Consider the following 21,432-nt stretch of genomic DNA (forward strand, 5'->3'; position numbering starts at 1 on the left):
AAGCCCCATTGGCCAGGGAATCCCCACCAGACCATGACTGCCAGGTTGGGAATACCAAAGTGTTCCCTCCCCACCAAGAACCCCAAGAAGCCAGGGACACCACACTGGAAACAGTCCCTCACTTCCTGCTTGGACCCCCACCTGACCTCCAGTAGGATCTGCCATGCCATTCACCTGGAGCCCCTTCCTCCCCCCCAGTGGGACCCCCTGATGCTTTACAGTGGGACCCCTCACTCTGCTTGCCTGGAATCCCCGACCTAGTTCTGGGGATCCCAACCGGAGCCAGTGGGGGAAGCCCAGACAGAGCCCTTGGCACAGCACCAGGCACCCTCTAGCCCCCTGCTCCGCCTTCCCAAGAGACACCCCCCACCCCCGCAGTTCTGCAGCCTCCCGGCCCCCAAAGCCTCAGGGCTGGGCACATCAGAACCACACTCCCAAAACCCCAAACCTCCAGAACCCACCAACCTGACATGGGTACCCCCTGCCCAGCCACCCAAAGGCCTCCCCCTACCACATTGCAGCTGGCACTGAAGGGGCAATCTCCGCACACAGAAATCCCACCCCCGGACCAGCAACAGTGTTACCTCACAATGTGTGATAAGTGGATGAAATGTTATCACCACCCCCTGCTGGCCAGTCACACAGGCAAAGGGAGCCCTGGGGGATGCTTCTTTAACAGGAGAATGGAAGCCATGGAGGGCCAAAATAGGTAGGAAGTTTCCATGCCCTGTCACTAGTAAACAATAGCCAACATGGATCCACCCCAGAGGTGGCTACATCTGAACACTGCGGGAAGCAACCCCTCACAGAGACCATTTGTAATGGGGTTTGGGATACTTCTGGACCCACACTGCACTCAGAGGGACCTCCTCATCCCATGCCAGCTGGAGAAAAGAAAAGGGTCCAGCCAACTCTGTTACCAGCTGGGAACCACTGATCCCCAAACAGAGGAAGGCCTCTGGATTTGATGGGTATTAAATGTGTGGCTGATCTCTTTCATCGGCAAACATTTTAACAGAGATAAAGGAGGAAGAAATGATTCCCAAAGGAGAGAGAAAAGATGATCACTAGGAAATTTAACCCCCTGCAACAACCAGGATGGAGAACGACTCAGGGCAACAGGTTCCCTCCAATGAAGGAGAAGTTGCTGGTATTTAGAGACATGGGGAACAGCCCCAAACCTGAGATGATTTTTAACTGACATTTGATGATGACATAGAAAGAGGCAAAACCTGAGATTTGAGATCAGTGTTCAGCAATGAAAGAGAAAGGGTGGAAATCTGAGGGATTTTGGATCCATTTTTGTAAATTAGTGAGAGGAAAGTGGAACATCAGAGGGATTTTCTATCAGTTGTTGATATGAGGTAAAATCTGAGTGTATTTCAAATCAGTATTTGATAAATGAACACAGTGGAAATGGGCAACATTTGGAAACATTTTGTATCTATAGTCAAGAATCTGAGAAAAGGTGTTAATTTGAGATATTTTTTTTTAGTATTTTATAATTAGAGACAAGGAAAAACTCAGGACATATTCACTTAGAAATAGACAAGTAGAAAGAAAGTGGGGCAAATGTTTAGAGTATTTCATAACAATCTTTGAGATTTGCAGAGAATACATGTCACAAGCTAAGCAACTGATAACATGAGAGAAAAACACGCAGCTCTGAGGGAGTTTTATATTGCTAATAAAGAACTAGAGGGAAAAGGGGGACTGTTGGACTGGATTTTATATTACTATCCAATACATAAACAGAAAGTGATGAGTCCCCCCTCTGCCACCATTCACATGGGCAGCAGGAAGCCCTTTGAGGAGCTGATTTAAAAGGGCAAGGGAGGGGGAGCTGGAAGGTCCCTGGATGAGGGAAGGGGGCAGCAGTGTTGGTAATTGGGAGCAGCAAGTAGGATTAGGAACCCAGGGTCTGGGAAGTCCCCATGGGGGACACTCCATCCTCCCTTCCCCGCCCTGGCAGAGAACGGGCATCTCCTCCCATCCCCACTCCAGGGCAGCCATGTTCTGGGGAATGACCCAGGGCAATAATTTCCCACCTAAAGAAGGTCAAATCGCTGCAGATAAAATGGATGGAAAAATCCCCCATATTGGAGGAGATTTGAAATGGACATTTGAGAATTATGGAGAGACCAGGGGGAAAACAGGAGAAACGAGAGAACTGATCATTGGAGGGGGGGCGGGGCAAATCTCCCCGGATTTTATAGCCCCGTGTGAGATACTGAGCGAGAAAAGCGGCAGAACTAGAGAGAATTTGTATCGGGGCCGAGAGGCAAGTGGCACAAACAGGGACAGGATCCAATTAACTCCCCTCCCCCCCGGGAATTTCCTGGTTGCACAGAGACAGTTTCCCCCCCCTGCCCGACACCCCCCCTCCCCCACAGGGACCCCCCGCCGGGCCCCAGGCTCTGCCCCCCCATCCCAGCGGGGCCGGGGCGGATCCTGCTGCAGCTCCACGGCGGCCGAGGCAGCTCCGAAGCTTCTCCCAGGTTCTCCGGGGCAGAGTCACTTTCCCGCCCGGCCCCAGCCCAGCGCCCCCGGGGTCTCTCACTCACCGGCTCACACACTTACAGCAGTAGCTTTGTTCTCCCGCCCACACCGGGGCTCGCATAGAACAAGTGCAATTTCAGCAGCTGAAACCCTCCCTTACTTGGCCGGGAGAAGGCGGAAGCGTCCCCGGGGCAGGCTGGGAGATGTAGTTCCTGACTCTCCCTGGACCGGAAGTGACGTCGTGCGGGACGGGGAAGGGTTTGTGCCGTTGGAGCTCTGGGCATGCGCAGATCTTGGTGGGCGAGACGTTCCTTAGCTGCAGCCTCCAGGTACCGGAGCGAGCCCCGGGGGTGGGGCCGGGCGGTGACTCTGCCCCGGTGTCCGTGGGGGGGACCCGGCATCTCGCAGCGTCGGGATCTGCTCCCTGGGGGGCTCGGAGCTGCTGCCCCCGCAGGAGCCCAGCGCCCCCCCGGGCCCGGCCAGGCTCTGCCCTGGGGGCCCACGGGAGGTTCTGGGGGGAGGGGCCCGGCCCCACTGGGGTCCCTGCGTGGGGCCGGGCGGGGGCTGCCGGGCTGGGGGTGAGACCTGGGAAAGGGGCGGGTGGAAAATGTCTGTGCAGCCCGGACATGGCCGGGGGGGGGGCGGGGGGAGAAGAGCTGGTGACCCCCGAGGAGCGGGGAGAGAAGGGGGGGCTGAGGTCCCCCTCGGATTTACCGCTGCCCCCTCCCGTGGGGACCCCCCATCCTCTCCCGTCCTGCCCCCTTTCTCGCTAGAGAGCAACATCCAGCGTGACCCCCCCCCTTCCCTCAAATCCCTGAGAAGTTCCCTGTTCTCCTCCCCTGATTGTGCCCCATTTTCTCTCCACTTCAACAATGTCCAGTTCAAATCTCAGGTTTGGGGTGTTTCCCCCCATTTTTACTTGCGCTGATTTGTCCTTGTTTAGGTGGGAAATGGTTCCCCTGAGTGATTTCTGAACTGGGCAGAGGGTTAATGGGCAGAGGCTGGGGGAGCCCTGAGGCAGGGACACCTCTGGGCTGAGCTGGGGGGGGGGGGCACACTCTGCTGGCAACAGGACATGGGAAGACCCAGGAATGGGAGGGAGGAGCAAGTGTCCCCCATGGAAATGCCCTGCCCCAGGTTTCCCAGTCCCAGCTACATCACCTCCCCCACTCTGCCCAACCCAACAGCCCCTCCTCCCCCTGCTTGCTAGTCACGTTCTCAGACCCTACTGTCAGCCCCTCACCTCAGCCAGTGACCTTATGGCTACAGCCCTACTCCTTTCCCCTGTAAAAAGACATCACCCAGGGCTCCCTCCTGGCCCTGTGAGTGTAAGGCAAGAAGAATCCGTCCCATTCTGTTGTTGATTGAATATCACTGTATAATCCCCTCAAATTTCCCCTCTTTTCTCCTGAACTGTTGAATGGTGACATAAAATCTCCCCAGATGTTGGTGCTTCTCTCTTACATTGGCAAATATTTAGTTTGTGCCCCATTTTCTCCTCAGTTCTGAAATTCTTGAAAATCTTCCTGCTTTTCTCCCCAGATGTGTGACTGAGATCAGGGCTCTTATCATACTCAGCATCGCTCAGGCCTTGCCTGAGATCAGGTCCCCCAGTGTGCCGGGCACTGCACAAACCCTGACCAAGTTTGGGGCACTGGTTGTGCCAGGAACTGCACAGACCCCTACAGAGAACAGGGACCTTGTTGTTCCTGGAGCTGCAGAGACCCCAAGTGAGATCTGAGCCCTGTTCTGCCAGGTGCTGCAGAGACCCCAACAGAGGTCAGACCCCACTGTTGTGACAGGTGCTGTGGAGACCCCAACTGAAATCTACGCCCCTGTTGTGCTAAGCACTGTAGAGACCCCATCTGACATCAGGCCCCCCATTTTGCCAGGTAAAACTGAGACCTGGACCGAGATCACGGCCCCTCTTGTTCCGGGCGATGCACGACTGTGGTACAGATTTGTGCCTCCATTGTGCTGTGCACTTCAGAGACCTCGACTGAGATCTGTGTCCTTGTTAGGCCTGGGCCTGGGACTGCACTGACCCTGACCCAGATCACTCCCCATCACTGTACTGAGCACTGCAGAGACCCTGACAGAGATCCTGCCCCCACATTTTGCCAGATGCTGCAGAGGCCCTAAAGAAAATCAGGGATCCTGTAATGACAGGAGTTGCAGAGCCACCGACTGAGGTCAGGCCCCCTGTTGTGCAGGGTTCCTGCACAGACGCTGACCAAGTTAACTGGTGCTGAACAGACAGCAAGGCTATCTCTGCCCTGCTGTTAAAAACCCCCAGCTGGGCCATGCCAGCTGACTCAGGCTCACAGGGCTCAGGTGAAGGGGCTGTTTAATTGCAGTGTAGATGTCTGGGTTCCTTTCCGGTATCAGAAAATATTATATTAATATTTGCCATGAGAGCATGACTGTTTCTAGTTGACTCATAGATTTGTTTAGCATCTTAAAGCTGAGCTGTGTGCGCAGATAATATGCACGCAAGAGGGATAGTTTTGTAAGTAGAGTGGGTCTCTCCTGTTAACTCCTGCTCCAGTCCTGGCATGGTTTGCAGGTGTCGAGGGACTGGGCCAGTCCAGACTAAAGCAGCAGGGATAGCTCAGTGGTTTGAGCATTAGCTGCTAAACCCAGGATTATGAGTTCAGTGCTTGAGGGGGCCCTTTAGGGATTTGGGGCAAAATCAGTACTTGGTCCTGCTAGTAAAGGCAGGGGGCTGGACTCGATGACCTTTCGAGGTCTCTTCCAGCTCTATGAGATTGGGTATATCTCAAATTGTTATTAATATAACCCCTTCTGTGCCAGCGTGACTCACAGGCACCCGGGACTCACCCCCTATCAGCCCCATACCTGATGTGATGGGGCAACCCACTGGCAGCATTGCCTTTGAGGGTGCTGCTCCCACTCTCCTCTCCCCCTTTACTGCCACCACAGTGCCTGTCACCTTCACTTCCTGAGGGGTGATCCCCAGAAGGTATGTTTTGTTATCCCTCTCCCTACCCCCCCTAGGAGCCGTTGTGCACCCTCTGTCACTCACCTCTGTCTCAGGAGACAAGGCGGGTCATGGGGTGGGGGTGATGCTATGCTGGAGATCCATCATCACTGAAGGAGCGGCAGCCTTGACCCTCCTTGAAGGTTGCCGGGATGCTGACGTCCACTGGAGGAGAACTGGGGCTTGACTGAGTCCACAGACCATTTGGCCCACGCTGTGTTCCTGTAAAGCCTGCTCTGCAGTGCTGCAAATTGCTGCTGGTGGCATTGCGCTCATAAGTCTTTGTAACGCTGTCTCCAGTGACTTGAGAGCATGAGCACCAGCCTCAGGCAGACTGGTAAGAAGCAGGGAACAAACACCAAATTGGTTGTGAGGTCAATATGTAGATTTCACCAACCAAGAATCCAGTGTAAACGCTCCAGGCACTGTAACAGCATTAACATGGAATCACATGGTTCATCCCATATATCTCATCACGCAGGTGAGCCAACCTTTGTGACAGATGGTCCCTTACACCCCCAACATGCTATAAAAACTCCACGGCCCATGTGGATCGCAACAACTGGTATTCTGCATACAAAAGCCAGGGCTGGCGTTAGGGGGTAGCAACCAGGGGAATTGCCTGGGTCCCCATTCCATAGGGGCCCGTACAAAACTACATTCCTTAGGCTTTGGCTTCAGCTCCTGGTGGTGGGGCTCATGGCCCTGGACTTTAGCCCGATGTGCTGGGACTTCAGCTTTCTGCTGTGGGCCTCAGTGAGTCTAATGCTGGCCTTGCTTGGCGGCCCCCCTGAAACCTGCTAGTGGCCCCCAGCGGGCCCCCGACCCCTGGTTGAGAGCCACTGCCTTACACCACAAATCACAGCAATGTTCAGGTTACTTCCAGTCCCAAAGGACCAGTCACTTCCTTAGGTCAATTGAATCTTAGATCTTCCAACAAAGACAACACTTGTAGCCAGTCCTGTTATAACCTGTATTAAGATTTATTTAAAAGGAAATGAAAGTTGTTTACAAAGCTAAAGCAGATGCAGACAAGTTAGAGTCTTAAATTTCAAAAGATATTGGAAGCTTCTGTAATAAGCAAGCTCCACATATTCTTTAGGACTAACCCCGGGCTAAGCAGCTGGGGATCTCTTGATTATGCCTAGAAACTTTGCCCCCCAGAGTCGAAGGAACATACAGATAATCAGTTCTTTCTGCATGGGGTTTTTCATCCCCTTCCTACCATGTACTCTTAGGCTTTGGCTACACTTAGCACTTCAAAGCGCGGCAGCACTTTGAAGCGCTAAGTGTAGTCAGAGCGCCAGCGCTAGGAGAGAGTTCTCCCAGCGCTGTCCATACTCCACCTCCCTGTGGGGATTAACGTACAGCGCTGGGAGCTGCGCTCCCAGCGCTGGGGCTTTGACCACACTGGCGCTTTGCAGCGCCGCAATTTGCAGCGCTGGAGAGGGTGTTTTTTCACACCCTGCTGCAGCGCTGCAAATTTGCAAGTGTAGCCAAAGCCTCTGTTGCAAACTCAGCTAATGGGAGGTCAAGAGCACAACAACAGTCTTGTATCTTCTTTAACATCCCATAATACTCTATCTGGTGTTGATGGACCTTTCCTGCCAGGCAGGGTGTAATCCATTCTGTTGCCAATCAGCACTTGGCATAGGTAAAGTCTCTGTCCTGTCTGGTGATTTACAGAGCCACAGAGGCTCACAATGCAACTAGTCAGATGTTAACCCAGGCAGCAACTCACAAACATTCAATAAAGTCCAAACACTAAACACATTCTTATGCCCACAGTCTGTATGAGGAGTATCTACTCATTTGGACTCACTGGGGAACCACACAAAGAAACAAGGTGTGCTGAGGCAAGAAGGCCCAGTCTCAGAGTCCCTGGGCATTAGGAAAAACTAGGCCCATGAAAGGGGCATTCCCAGGAGAGACTGTATAAAGGCTGGAGCATCAAATAACTTAGTTAATCTGAGACAGCTGCCTTGGGGACAATGACAGGGAGAATCCCCAGAGTGACTTCTTTGATTCTGCTTCTCTCTGGCCTTTGGTTCATAGAATCACAGAACTGGAAGGGACCTCGAGAGGCTAGTCCAGTCCCCTGCACTCAAGGCAGGTTGAAGTATTATCTAGACCAGGAGTGGCCAACCTGAGCCTGTGAAGGAGCCAGAATTTACCAATGTACATTGCCAAAGAATCACAGTAATATGTCAGCAGCCCCCCATCAGCTCCCACCTATGGGAAGCCATAGTAATCAGCACCTCCCCGCACCTCCCGGTCAGCTGTTCATGCTATGCAAGACACTTGGGGGGGGAATGGAGCCACGGCACTGCAGGCTCAGGAAGGGGGTGGGAAGGGGTGGAGTGGGGGCAGGGCCTGTAGCTGAGTAGTGAGCACACCCAGCACATTGGAAAGTTGGTGCCTGTAGCTCCAGCCCCGGAGTTGGTGCCTATACAAGGAGCCGCATATTAAATTCTAAAGAGCCACATGTTGGCCACCCCCTGATCTAGACCATCCTTGAGAGCTGTTTATCCAGATAGCTCTTAAAAATCCCCAGTGATGGAGATTCCACAGCCTCCCTAGGCAATTTATTCCAGTGCTTAACCACCCTGACAGTTAGGGAGTTTTTCCTAATGTCCAACCTCAACCTTCCTTGCTGCAATTTAAGCCCATTGCCTCTTGTCCTGTCGTCAGAGGTTTAGAAGAACAATGTTTCTCCTTCCTCCTTGAAATGAACTTTTATATACTTGAAAGCTGATCATATCTTCTCCAGACTAAACAAACACAATTTTTTCAGTCTTCCCTCATAAGGTCATGTTCTCTAGACCTTTAATCATTTTTGTTGCTCTTCTCTGGACTTTCTCCAATTTTTTCACATCTTTCCTGAAATGTGGGGCCCAGAACTGGACACACTAGTCCAGTTGAGACCTAATCAGTGCAGCGTAGAACGGAAGAATTACTTCTCGTGTCTTGCTTACAATACTCCTGCTAATACATCTCAGAATTATACTTGCTTTTTTTGCAACAGTGTAACACTGTTGACTCACATTTAGCTTGTGATCCACTGTGACTCCCAGATCCGTTTCTGCTGTGCTCCTTCCTAGGCAGTCATTTCCTGTCTTGTATGTGTGCAACTGATTGTTCCTTCCTAAGTGGAGTACTTTGGATTTGTCCTTATTGAATTTCAGCCTATTTACTTCAGATCATTTCTCCAGTTTGTCCAGATGATTTTGAATTTTAATTCTATCCTCCAAAGCACTTGCAACCCATCCCAGCTTAGTATCGTCCACAAACTTGTATAAGTGGCACAGAGAGATTCTGTTACTGGGAGGGTTTCACCATGTCTAGAAGGATTACACCCTGGTGGGAGGGGGCTAGGCCTGTACTGGAATAAGGTCACTCTGTGCTTCACAGTGTGGCATAATCTAGAATGTCCATTACCAGGGGAAAATCTTGGGGGGAATTGACATGTGGAAAGGACAGAAACCCTGTCTGAATTCTCTCACATTGTCCTTCTCACCCTGGCAGGCTACAGATTGTCCTTGTTTTTCCCCAAATCATCCCGTCTTCCCAACAGGAAGGTAACATCCCGTCCTCCCAACAGGAAGGAAACAGCTGCAATGGAGCTGGCTCAGGTAAGGGATTATCAGGGAGCTGGTGGTGGGTTCTGCTTGGAGGGAGAGGAGAAGTAAATGTATAGGAGGGTGGGAGCTGCTAGAGGTAGCGGGAGGCAGGAACTATCTAGGGTGCGGAATGGGAGGGGAAAGGATGTGACAAACCTGTTGAGACTTGTGTACTCTAGGGTGTGATGGGCTGTCACCCCGGGGTGCAGTCTGGGGGGCTTCTGGGAACCGCTGTGCCCTCTAACCCTCAAGCTGGGCTGGCCCTTCTCACACTGCTTTGCTGGAGATTCAGCCAGCCTCTCCAGGCCCTGTTATCACCCAACACAACAGCAGGTGGCGCCATGCATCCAACTAAGCTAACTGAGTGCTTTACCTAAGCCACAGATAGACAACAGACTATTTCCCAGCGATAAGTGATAGCAAACAGATCAAAGCAGATTACTTAGCAAATAACCAAAAACTCAGACTAAGCCCTGGTCTACACACAGCCCCTGGTTCGAACTAGGGTACGCGAATTCAGCTACGTGAATAACGTAGCTGAATTCGAACTACCCTAGTTCGACTTACTTACCGTCCAGACGCCGCGGAAGCGAACTCCGCGGCTCCAGGGTCAACTCTGGCAACTCCTCCTGCCGCGGTGGAGTACCGGAGTTCGAACTAGCGCTTCCGGGGTTCGAACTATCGCGTCTAGATCAGACGCGATAGTTCGAACTCCGAGCAGTCGAACTCGCCGCGTCGACCGTCCCGGTAAGTGTAAACGTACCCTTAGCCTAACATACTATCTGGATAGAATTTGAATTAGAAGTTTCTCACCCTGACTGATGGTACAAGCAGTCCACCAAGTTTCCACACACAAGCTAGAAATCCCTTTACCCTGGGACCAACACTTCCCCCCAGTTCAGTCTTTGTTCCTGAGGTGTTTCCAGGAGTTTTCTTATGTGCAGAATGAGGCCAAGAGATGATGTCACACCCCACCTTATGTAACTTTTCCATATGGCAGGAACCCTTTGTTCCAAACTCCAGTTTGTGGAAAAATACAGATACCAAAATGGAGTTTAGTGTCATGTGGTATGGTCACGTGCAGTGATGAGCTGCCAAAATCTTAACAACTGGTTCCCTATAAAAAGTTCTGATTTAAGGGGAGAGGGGGCGGGGGAGAGATCCTCGTGGGGCGGGGACCCCTGCAGGACCTGGGCCAATTGCCCCACTTGCTCCCTCCCCTCCCCTTTGGCCAGCCCTGGAGCTTGCAGCAGCCCCCCACACACACACCTTGCTGGGCCATTCAAAAAGTGGCAGCAGGATGACTCCAGAGCTCAGCTGAGCTGCCCAGCTGGTGCCGGCGGCTGGCCACGCTGCAGCTGGGGGGAAGAGGGGGAAGGGCCGGGGGAGCCTTAGCCTCCCCAGCTGGGAATCCTGGGAGCAATAGGATGGTCTGGCAATACCTCCCAACTTCGTGTCATCCGCAAACTTTATCAGCCCACTCCTACTTTTGGTTCTGAGGTCAGTGATAAATAGATTGAATAAGATCGGACCCAAAACCGAACCTTGAGGAACTCCACTGGTAACCTCCCTTCAACCCGACAGATCACCTTTCAATACGACCCGCTGCAGTCTCCCCTTTAACCAGTTCCTTATCCACCTCTGGATTTTCATTTCAATCCCCATCTTTTCCAATTTAACCAGTAATTCTTCATGCGGTACCGTATCAAACGCCTTACTGAAATCAAGATATATTAGATCCACCGCATTTCCCTTGTCTAAAAAATCTGTTACTTTCTCAAAGAAGGAGATCAGGTTGGTTTGGCACGATCTACCTTTCGTAAAACCATGTTGTAATTTGTCCCAATTGCCATTGACCTCAAGGTCCGTAACTACTCTCTCCTTTAATATTTTTTCCATGACTTTGCATACTACAGATGTTAAACTAACAGGCCTGTAGTTACCTGGGTCACTTTTTTTCCCCTTCTTGAAAATAGGAACTATATTAGCTAATCTCCAGTCAAACGGTACAACCCCCGAGTTTAGAGATTCATTAAAAATTATCGCTAATGGGCTTGCAATTTCACTCGCCAATTCCTTTAATATTCTAGGATGAAGATTATCCAGGCCGCCTGATTTACTACCGTTAAGCTGTTCAAGTTTGGCTTCTACCTCGGATACTGTAATTTCCAACCCCGGACCTTCATTCCCATCAGTCACTCTGCCACTATTCCTAAGCCCTTCATTATCCTCATTAAAGACCGAGGCAAAATATTCGTTTAGATATTGTGCCATGCCTAGCTTATCCTTGATCTCCACTCCGTTTACAGTTTTAAGCGGTCCCACTTCTTCTTTCTTGGTTTTCTTCCTATTTATATGGCTAAAAAACCTTTTACTATTGGTTTTAATTCCCTTCGCAAGGTCCATCTCTACCCGGCTTTTGGCCTTTCTCACTGCATCCCTACACCCTCTGACCTCAATAAGGTAGGTTTCTTTGCTGATCCCTCCCATCTTCCACTCCTTGTATGCTTTCTGTTTTTTCTTAATCACCCCTCTGAGACGCTTGCTCATCCAGCTCGGTCTAAAACTGCTACCTACGAACCGTTTTCCCTTTCTCAGGATACAGGCCTCTGACAGCTCCTGCAACTTCAACCTGAAATAATCCCAGGCGTCTTCCGCCTTTAGATCCCTAAATATGTTAGTCCAATCCACTTCCCTAACTAGTCGCCTTAATTTCGTAAAGTTAGCCCTTTTGAAATCGTAAACCTTAGTCTCAGATGCAATTGTGTTTATCCTTCCATTTATTTTGAACCGAATTAGCTCATGATCACTCGAGCCAAGGTTGTCCCCTACAACCATTTCCTCAACAAGGTCCTCACTACTCACCAAAACCAAATCTAAAATGGCATCCCCCCTCGTCATTTCAGTAACTACTTGATGAAGGAATTCATCAGCTATCACGTCTAGGAAAAGCTGAGCCCTATTATTATTACTAGCATTTGTTCCCCAATCTATATCCGGGAAGTTAAAGTCTCCCATGATCATACAGTTCCTATTAGTATTTACCTCCTTAAAAACATTAAAGAGTTCTCTATCCATATCCAGGCTAGATCCCGGCAGTCTATAGCACACCCCAATCACTATCCCAGGGGAGGCTCTAGTAGTTTTCTTCCCTAATGTGACCATTGCCCAAACAGACTCCGTATTATCCATTCCATTACTAGTTATTTCATTACAGTTTACCTCATTATTGACATACAATGCTACTCCCCCACCGTTACCTTTGTTTCGGTCTTTCCTAAACAGCACATACCCTTCCATACCTGTACTCCAGTCATGACTACCGTTCCACCATGTTTCGGTTATTCCTACGATATCCGGTTTCAATTCTCGGACCAGGAGCTCCAATTCCTCCATTTTGTTACCTAGGCTTCTCGCATTGGTGAACAAACATCCTAATTTTTGCTGTTTGGCTTCTCTCACCTTTGGTACCCAATTTGGTAGGGACACAGTACCACCAGTATGACCTATTGGTCTAGTATCCATCCCCCCCCTCTTCCTTACATCCAAACCCCTCCCTCTGGCTATATCCGTTCTTATCCTGTTGTCCTCCCTCTCAATGTTTAAATTTGGCGTGGAGAGTGCCTGGACATCTCCCAACCGTCTCCCCCCAATTCCTAGTTTAAAGCTCTTTTGATCAGATGAGCCAGCCTCCCTCCTAGAAGTCTATTTCCTTCCCTACTCAGGTGGAGCCCATCCCGTGAGAACAGTTCTCTGTCCCCGAAAGCCTCCTAGTGCCCATACATCCCAAAGCCCTCCTTATAGCACCACTCCGTGAGCCAACTATTTATCATCACAATCCTGTCACCCCTTTGTCGCCCTTTCCTAGGGACAGGTAGAATCCCACTGAAGATCACCTGAGCCTCAATTTCCTTGAGCGTCTTACCCAGCCTGGCATAGTCTCCCTTGATTCTCTCCAGCGAGAATCTAGCCGTGTCATTTGTTCCTACATGAAGGATGATCAACAGGTTCTTACCTGCTCCTTTTAGGATCCTTTTCAACCGCAGGTCCACATCCCGTATTTTAGCGCCCGGTAGACAGCACACCCTTCTATTCTCCTGATCGGCTCTGGTCACAGGCCTGTCCAACCTTCTCAGTATGGAATCCCCAATCACGTAGACCTGCCTTTGCCTGGTGACAGTGTGGTCTGCTAACCTAACCCCCGTTCCCCCTAGTTGCAAGCTCCTTCCATTCCTATCCTCCCTTGTAGTCCCCCTTAAGCCATCCTGTATCCTCCATGGGCCCAAGCTTGGTGCTGTCTCCATCGACTCCTCCCCTCTTTCTATCAGACTAGCCGCTCTTCTCTTCTTCCTTACCCTCCCACCGTCGGCTACCACCTGCTGTACCCCTTCCTCATTCTCCAAACCTTCAAACCTGTTCCTTAGCTCTATTTCTCCTTCACTGGCCCTCCTTTTCCCCTGCCTGCTTCTCACGGTCACATGCTTCCACTGCCCATGTTCCCCATCCAGCATTCCCCCCTCACAGGCCTTAGCCCCTGCTTCCCCCTGTACCCCTGAGCATTCCCCTTCAGCCACAGCTTGCCTTTGCTTCATCAGCTGCTCAAACCCCCTTCTAAACTCTACCAGGGTTTCTACCTGCATCTCTAGACCTCGGATCTTTTCTTCCAGCAGTTCTATTAGGCGGCACTTCATGCATACATACCTCTGTTCCGGCGCCCCTGCTAGGACCATGTACATACCACAATTGCTGCATGCAATCATCCTCATTGTATCCTCTGCTGCTTGGCTCATGGCTGCTGTTGTCTCTGCCTCTATCAGCCTTCTCACCTGGGGAACACAGCACACGCAGCACCACGCCCCCTGCCCCTTCCGACTCCCCCTGTAAACTCCCACTCAAACTCCCCTGTCAGCAGCCCTGTTCGCCGGCTCCTGTGCTGCTGCCTGGCTGGGCGGCCGGTTTTATAGGCCCCTCCTCAGCCTAGCTCCGTCCCCTACTCAGGGCTCGACTGCCCGCTCAGCAGTCTGTCCCTACAGGCCTCTACAGAGAGATACAAGCACTACAAAGACAGACGCAAATACAAATTTAAACATGTCTATCTGTAATACCTGCTGTTTAACATCCTCGTGAGTTATTGTTGGGATGGAAAGACTGTTGTCGTCAATATCTTATATGATTTAAATTAAATTAATGGAGATATCCTATCTCCTAGAACTGAAAGGGACCTTGAAAGGTCATAGAGTCCGGCCCCTGCCTTCACTAGCAGGACCAAGTACTGATTTTGCCCCAGATCCCTAAGTGGCCCCCTCAAGGATTGAACTAAACCCTGGGTTTAGCAGGCCAATGCTCAAACCACTGAGCTATCCCTCCCCCCTATACATCATCTGTTTTTTTCTCCAAATCCAGGAGTGAAATATGTATTGAACACTTTTACCTCTTCTGTATTGTTTTTGATAATTCTGCCATTTTCATCTAGTAATTTACCACTACCATTGTTAGGGATTAATTTTATACTTAATATACTTTTTAAAAACTTCCTTCTTATCTTTATTGGTTGATCATTGATTTCTGATAGCTTCCCTTACCAACTTTCTACAATTCTGACTTTCTAACTTCTATTCTTTACTATTGACTTCCCGTTTCTTCCATATTTTTAATTTGGAGAGTGTTGGGATTCCTACCAGGGAGCCACCATCAGGGTCCAGAGACAGCCCCATCTCCTATATCTAGCCATGGCTAGTAGGTATGTGATAAATGTGATGACCCTGGCTCCATCTGTCAGCTGGGAGACACAAAGGTTCTCTCTTTCTACCCTCTGATGCCTCCTAGCTGCTCTAAGCAAGGTGGGGTGGGACTCTGTTAACATGTGCCTCCCGGAACTTCCATTTACCTGGTGCTGCTGTTCCCTGAATAGTGGGGCTGTGAGTGGGGCAGCAGGTACTGAGTGTTGGACTCTTGCTCTTTCAGGGGCTGGTGACCTTCGAGGAGGTGGCTGTGTATTTCACAAGGGGAGAGGGGGCTCTGCTGGACCCCACTCAGAGAGCCCTCTACAGGGATGTCATGCAGGAGAACTATGAGAATGTGACCTCGCTGGGTAAGGATTCCTGTCGCCTGGGTTATTAGAAGCTGTGGGGTCTCTAAAGAACCTGAGTAGTAATAACTTTCTACCTTTTATTTGTCATACAAGTTTTGCAGGTTTCCTTCCCCCCCCCCTTTTTTTTTTTGCCTAGTATCATTTTTGGACATGTGCCTTTTTGGTACCATCAGTCATTTTAAAATTGCATTTAATGTATCCTTATTGGCTACATTAGTAACTATATTAATAACTGTAGTTTCATGCCTTTTCCTCATTTTAAGAGGAAAATAGGCTGCCTGTAGAATTCTAAATTGAGTAAATAGGTGTATGACTCATGCATGGTTTGTGAGACAGTCAGATGAGCTCTTTTAGAAGAGCGTGTAATGTTGCCATTCAGGGTCACATGGGTGAAGGGATAAGAGAGCCATGGGAGGGGAGTAGATAATTCTGGGGTGCCAGGACATGGGGAGGGTGTGTGCAGGGTTAGGGCTAAGAAGCAGCAGGGAGGGTAGGAGGTAGTAAGAGATGAGGAGAAAATACAAGAAGTTCCCAAGGTGCCAGGAGGTCGTGACGGCTGAGAGTAATGGGAAGAAGGGGAGGAGAGTGTGGAGGAAGGGCACCCGGGAAGTGGGCTGGGTGGGTCAGTGGGAGGGAGGAGAGGTTTGGGGATCTAGAGCTGTGGAGGATCCCAGACCTTAATCCTGAATCCCTACTCAAGCCTTATTGCTTTAGACCCTACACTCCAGTTTTATTTCTGTTCAGTTTCACTTCATTATACATTTTTTCCCCAAATATTATTTTAACTCTTGACCTCCCTCTCCCACTCATTACCCCCCTCCCCATGTAACCTCCCCATCTCTATGCACAGAGACCCTGGCCCCGATGCTGAGTCTTTGCTGTATCCTCCCTCCCATAGCAGAGCCGCTACCCAGGCACAAATGGGCACTTTGTTGATGATGGTAATGTAGCCTGTACAATTTTTACACCTGTAAGATTACATATTCCGAAGGCCTTCACACCAGTTGGGTTTCTCTCTATACGCTGATACGGTCTGTTCCCCAATGTTCCATTTCCAGCTCTGATGCCGCGGAGCGTTTACCCCCGTCTCCCTTCCCAGCTCTGGTGCCGCAGAGCCTTGCCTGTATCCCTGTTCCCGTTGCCCCCCAACAAAGATTTGACATTCATGGGGCCTCATCTGAACTACTGTGTCCAGTTTTGGGCCCAACACTATAAGGAGGATGTGGAAAAAATGGAAAGCATCCAGCGGAGGGCAACAAAAATGACTAGGGGACTGGAACACATGACTGCTGAGGAGAGGCTGAGGGAACTGGGATTATTTAGTCTGCAGAAGAGAAGAATGAGTGGGGATTTGATAGCTGCTTTCAACTACCTGAAGGGGGGTTCCAAAGAGAATGGATCTAGACTTTTCTCAGTGGTAGCAGATGACAGAGAAAGAGTAATGGTTTCAAGTTGCAGTGGGGAAGGTTTAAGTTTATGTTAAATATTAGGAAACACTATTTCACTAGGAGAGTGGTGAAGCACTGGAATGGGTTCCCTAGGGAGGTGGTGGAATCTCCTTCCTTAGAGGTTTTTAAGGTCAGGCTTGACAAAGTCCTGGCTGGGATGATACAGGCTATGGCTACACTTGCAGCTGTACAGCGCTGCCACGGGAGCACTGTACAGCTGCAGCACTTTGAAGTCAGAGTGTAGTCGTGGCGCCAGCGCTGGGAGAGAGCTCTCCCAGCGCTGCAGGTACTCCACCTCCCCATGGGGATTAGCTTACAGCGCTGGGAGCCGCTTTCTCTTGAATGTTCCTAGGCTGGTCAGCCACAGCATGCTTCCCTATGCATAAGTACCCTGCAAATCACCTTTTATCCAAAATGAACACAAGCATACCCTTCAGCTCCCCCATTTGGTTTTGGGGCTAAGAACAATTCTTAGACCCCACTAACACCACTTCCTTGTATTTATTAGGAGCAATAATTAACTTTATCAACACTTAATGAACTATGATTTTGAGAACAAAATAAAATAATACATATCTACAATAAAAATAAGTCCCCATACCATTGCGAGAACACAACCGAAATCCAGCCCCATGGAATCTTTGTTTCCACAATAGCAAACCCTTCTATCCACTGAATCACTGTAATTGCCCTACCACTTCTTTCATAATATTTCTTAAAAGGCTTAACACAATAGGAAGAACGAGATATTTAAGCAAGGCTTGCCTGCCACAGTTAACCACCCACATCCACACCAGATAGTGGAGTCCTTCCTCACTGCTGTATCATCCAACTAAATTACATTACATCACCATCAAGTCAGGTCCCAACATTTGAGATAAGGCTTGTCCTGACTTTAGGTTTCCCATACACAAAACCTATCCTCCAGGATGGAACATTGGTCCCGAGGGAAAGCCATATAGTTATCTCCGGCCCTTATTCTACACAGGTGTCTGTGACATGAGAATGGGAGTGGGTGCACTGGCTGAGCCTCCAGTTCAGGAATTAACACCCTTCCAGGGATGCAATGACCATCTCAACATACCCCTATTATCAATAGGGACCACTCCCCTGCCACCATCCAAGGTGAAGACATTCAGTTCTCAAGAACCACAGCTCTCACCCAACATGGCACCTGTGGCACGAGTGAGTCTCTTATCAGGACTGCAACTTTCATGTTGAACACCAGCATAATACCATGCCGGGAAGATAACACAATTTTTCCACGTGCCTAGACCAATGCTTGCTCATAGATTTGAGTAGTTTTTAATAGATGGCTGAGCACAACAGGGTGGACCTAACCAACTGTTGCTGAGTTAAGGTAATAGCTAACTTGATTAGACGTGAGCCCCACTCTTACCACAATAAACTGTCATTCCTGCTACTAACCAATTTTAACCCAGTCCCTATTATTAAATTTGAGTAATGGCATTTACAGCTGATCCAGTGGCTCCTCCCCAGGTAATTACATCAATAAAACACTGAAAGCCACTGCAGCATTATTAAGATGAGACCTCTTAAAAAAAAAAACTTTCAAAACCACTCAAAACAATTAGTAGACTACAAAAATTCCTACATCAATTTTAAAGTGGTGAAAACACTTAACAATATTAAGAATTGCTTTCCAGGAGTCCATAGAGTAAACAGGGATTATTGTGCCCCATGTTGGGTCTCACCCTTGTATACTTTTACACGTGACAGGTGCACCCAAACTGGAATTCCAGTGACCCGGGCTGCTGAAGGAGTTACTAAGAGAACCATGTGAGGCCCAGTCCAGGCTGGTTCAAAGGTTCGTTTTCTATAGGCTTTCACCATCACCTGGTCACCAGGCTGCACCTCACATATGTTCTCTTATCAGCCTTCGAGTCTGGTTCGACACACTGCGATAACAATTTGCAATATTCAACAAGCTGGTCACCCATGACATACAATTCCCCCCCTCCAATGCACAGATTTCCTGGCGTCCTCATCGCCCGCCCTGTCAGCATTTCAAAAGGAGATAAAGAATGTGGATTAGTAGGACATTTGTAGGTTGGTGACCCAGTCTTTCCCTGTAACAGAAAACATCTGTTTGGCTAGTTTGTTTGTAATGGTTCGGTTAGCTCTTTCTACTAATCCCGAACTTTGGGGATGGTAGGGACAGTGGAATTTCTGTTTGATCCCCAGTGCCCTGCATACAGCTTTCATCACCTTCCCTGTAAAATGAGTACCTTGGTCACTATCAATGAAGCATGGACGTCCCCATCGGGGAATTATTTCAGTCATCAATATTTTAGCTACATCAGCTGCAGTGGCCTTGGCCACTGGGAAAGCTTCTACCAACTTAGTAAAGTGATCCATGATTACCAGACTATATTCTTTTCCTCTGCCCAATGGCAGGGATCATAGAATCATAGAATCTCAGGGTTGGAAGGGACCTCAGGAGGTCATCTAGTCCAACCCCCTGCTCAAAGCAGGACCAAACCCAACTAAATCATCCCAGCCAGGGCTTTGTCAAGCCTGACCTTAAAAGCCTCTAAGGAAGGAGATTCCACTACCTCCCTAGGTAACCCATTCCAGTTCTTCACCACCCTACTAGTGAAAAAGTTTTTCCTAATATCCAACCTAAACCTCCCCCTCTGCAACTTGAGACCATTACTCCTTGTTCTGTCATCTTCTACCACTGAGAACAGTCTAGATCCATCCTCTTTGGAACCCCCTTTCAGGTAGTTGAAAGCAGCTATCAAATCCCCCCTCATTCTTCTCTTCTGCAGACTAAACAATCCCAGTTCCCTCAGCCTCTCCTCATAAGTCATGTGATCCAATGAAATCTATTTGTAACTGCGTAAAGGGCTGTGTTGGTCTTGGCTGATGTTGCATTTTCATTTTCACTGTGGGAGCAGAATTATATTGAGCACACGTTACATGCCTTCTCACATAATCATGCACGTTTGCATTAAGAATAGGATGCCATCAGGTGTTTGACATATGGTGGATCACCCTTCGTGCTCCATCATGTCCCAACATGTGATACACTTGTATCATAGTTCTCATTAGCACATTTGGTAACAGTAATGTGTTCCCTGGACCTCTCCAAGTGTTATCATCACACAGTTTGCCCCCATTATCCATCCATAACCACTTCTCTGCCCTTGGTGCAGCGTGTTGAATGTCCTGTAATTTAAAAAAGTTGGGGGGTTTTATGAGAGGCTGTGTTGCAGCAATCAACTGTCTCTCTTTACCTTCCACTGCTGCTTGTTTAGCTAGTTCGTCTGCCCTTTAGTTCCCCTTGCTATGAGAGTCTGTCCCTTTTGTGTGGGCCTTCACTTTTATCACTGCTACTTCAGTAGGTTTCTACATGGCTGCATGAAGTTTCTGTACTATCCCCCCATTTTGTATTGGGGATCCTGTACTTGTCAGGAATCCCCGATTCACCCACAAGTTAATATAGTCATGTACAACCCCAAACACACATCTAGAATCAGTATATATGTTTACAGCATGACCTTCTGCAGCTTCACATGCTGCAACTAACATCTGTAGTTCTCAGAGTAGCAGCCGTGTTAGTCTGTATCCGCCAAAAAAAACCAGGAGTACTTGTGGCACCTTAAAGACTAACAAATTTATTTTAGCATGAGCTTTCGTGAGCTAAAGCTCACTTCTTCGGATGCATAGAATGGAACACACGGACAGGAGATATTTATACATACAGAGAACATGAAAAGGTGGAAGTATGCATACCAACAGGCAGAGTCTAATCAATTGAGATGAGCTATCGTTAGCAGGAGGAAAAAAAACTTTTTGAAGTGATAATTAAGATGGCCCATAGAAGGTGTGAGGAGAACTTAACATAGGGAAATAGATTCAATTGGTGTAATGACCCAACCATTCCCAGTCTTTGTTTAGACCACAGTTAATAGTATCTAGTTTGCATATTAATTCAAGTTCAGCAGTCTCTCTTTGGAGTCTGTTTTTGAAGTTTTTTTGTTGCAAAATTGCCACCTTCAAGTCTGTCACTGAGTGGTTAGAAAGGTTGAAGTGTTCTCCCACTGGTTTTTGAATGTTATGATTCCTGATGTCAGATTTGTGTCCATTTATTCTTTTGCGTAGAGACTGTCCGGTTTGGCCAATGTACATGGCAGAGGGGCATTGCTGGCACATGATGGCATATATCACATTGGTAGATGTGCAGGTGTACGAGCCCCTGATGGTGTGTCTGATGTGATTAGGTCCTGTGATGGTGTCACTTGAATGGATATGTGGACAGAGCTGGCATCGGGCTTTATTGCAAGGATAGGTTCCTGGGTTAGTGTTTATGTTGTATGGTGTGCAGTTGCTGGTGAGTATTTGCTTCAGGTTGGGAGGCTGTCTATAAGCGAGGACTGGCCTGTCTCCCAAGATCTGTGAGAGTGAGGGATCATCTTTAAGGATAGGTTGTAGATCTTTGATGATGCGCTGGAGAGGTTTTAGTTGGGGGCTGTAGGTGATGGCTAGTGGTGTTCTGTTATTTTCTTTTTTAGGCCTGTCCTGTAGTAGGTGGCTTCTGGGTACTCTTCTGGCTCTGTCAATCTGTTTTTTCACTTCAGCAGGTGGGTATTGTAGGTTTAAGAATGCTTGATAGAGATCTTGTAGGTGTTTATCTCTGTCCGAGGGATTGGAGCAAATACGGTTGTATCTTAGAGCTTGGCTGTAGACAATGGATCGTGTGGTGTGTCCGGGATGGAAGCTGGAGGCATGTAAGTAAGTATAGCGGTC

General features: G+C 49.0%; 1 protein-coding gene and 1 long non-coding RNA gene across 2 annotated transcripts in view; one reads left to right on the top strand and one right to left on the bottom strand.

Annotated features, from left to right (window-relative positions):
- LOC123350391 (zinc finger protein 850-like) overlaps nucleotides 1–21,432 on the bottom strand; it is a 586,050-nt gene that overhangs the window by 25,556 nt on the left and 539,062 nt on the right. The gene's annotated exons all lie outside the window — the stretch shown is intronic.
- LOC123350406 lies at nucleotides 2,778–15,111 on the top strand. The gene is made up of 3 exons (XR_006573756.1): nucleotides 2,778–2,828; nucleotides 9,026–9,132; nucleotides 15,085–15,111. It is a non-coding gene; the product is annotated as an uncharacterized LOC123350406 (long non-coding RNA).

Source organism: Mauremys mutica, chromosome 15, assembly GCF_020497125.1.
Source record: "Mauremys mutica isolate MM-2020 ecotype Southern chromosome 15, ASM2049712v1, whole genome shotgun sequence".
Classification (NCBI taxonomy): Eukaryota; Metazoa; Chordata; order Testudines; family Geoemydidae; genus Mauremys; species Mauremys mutica.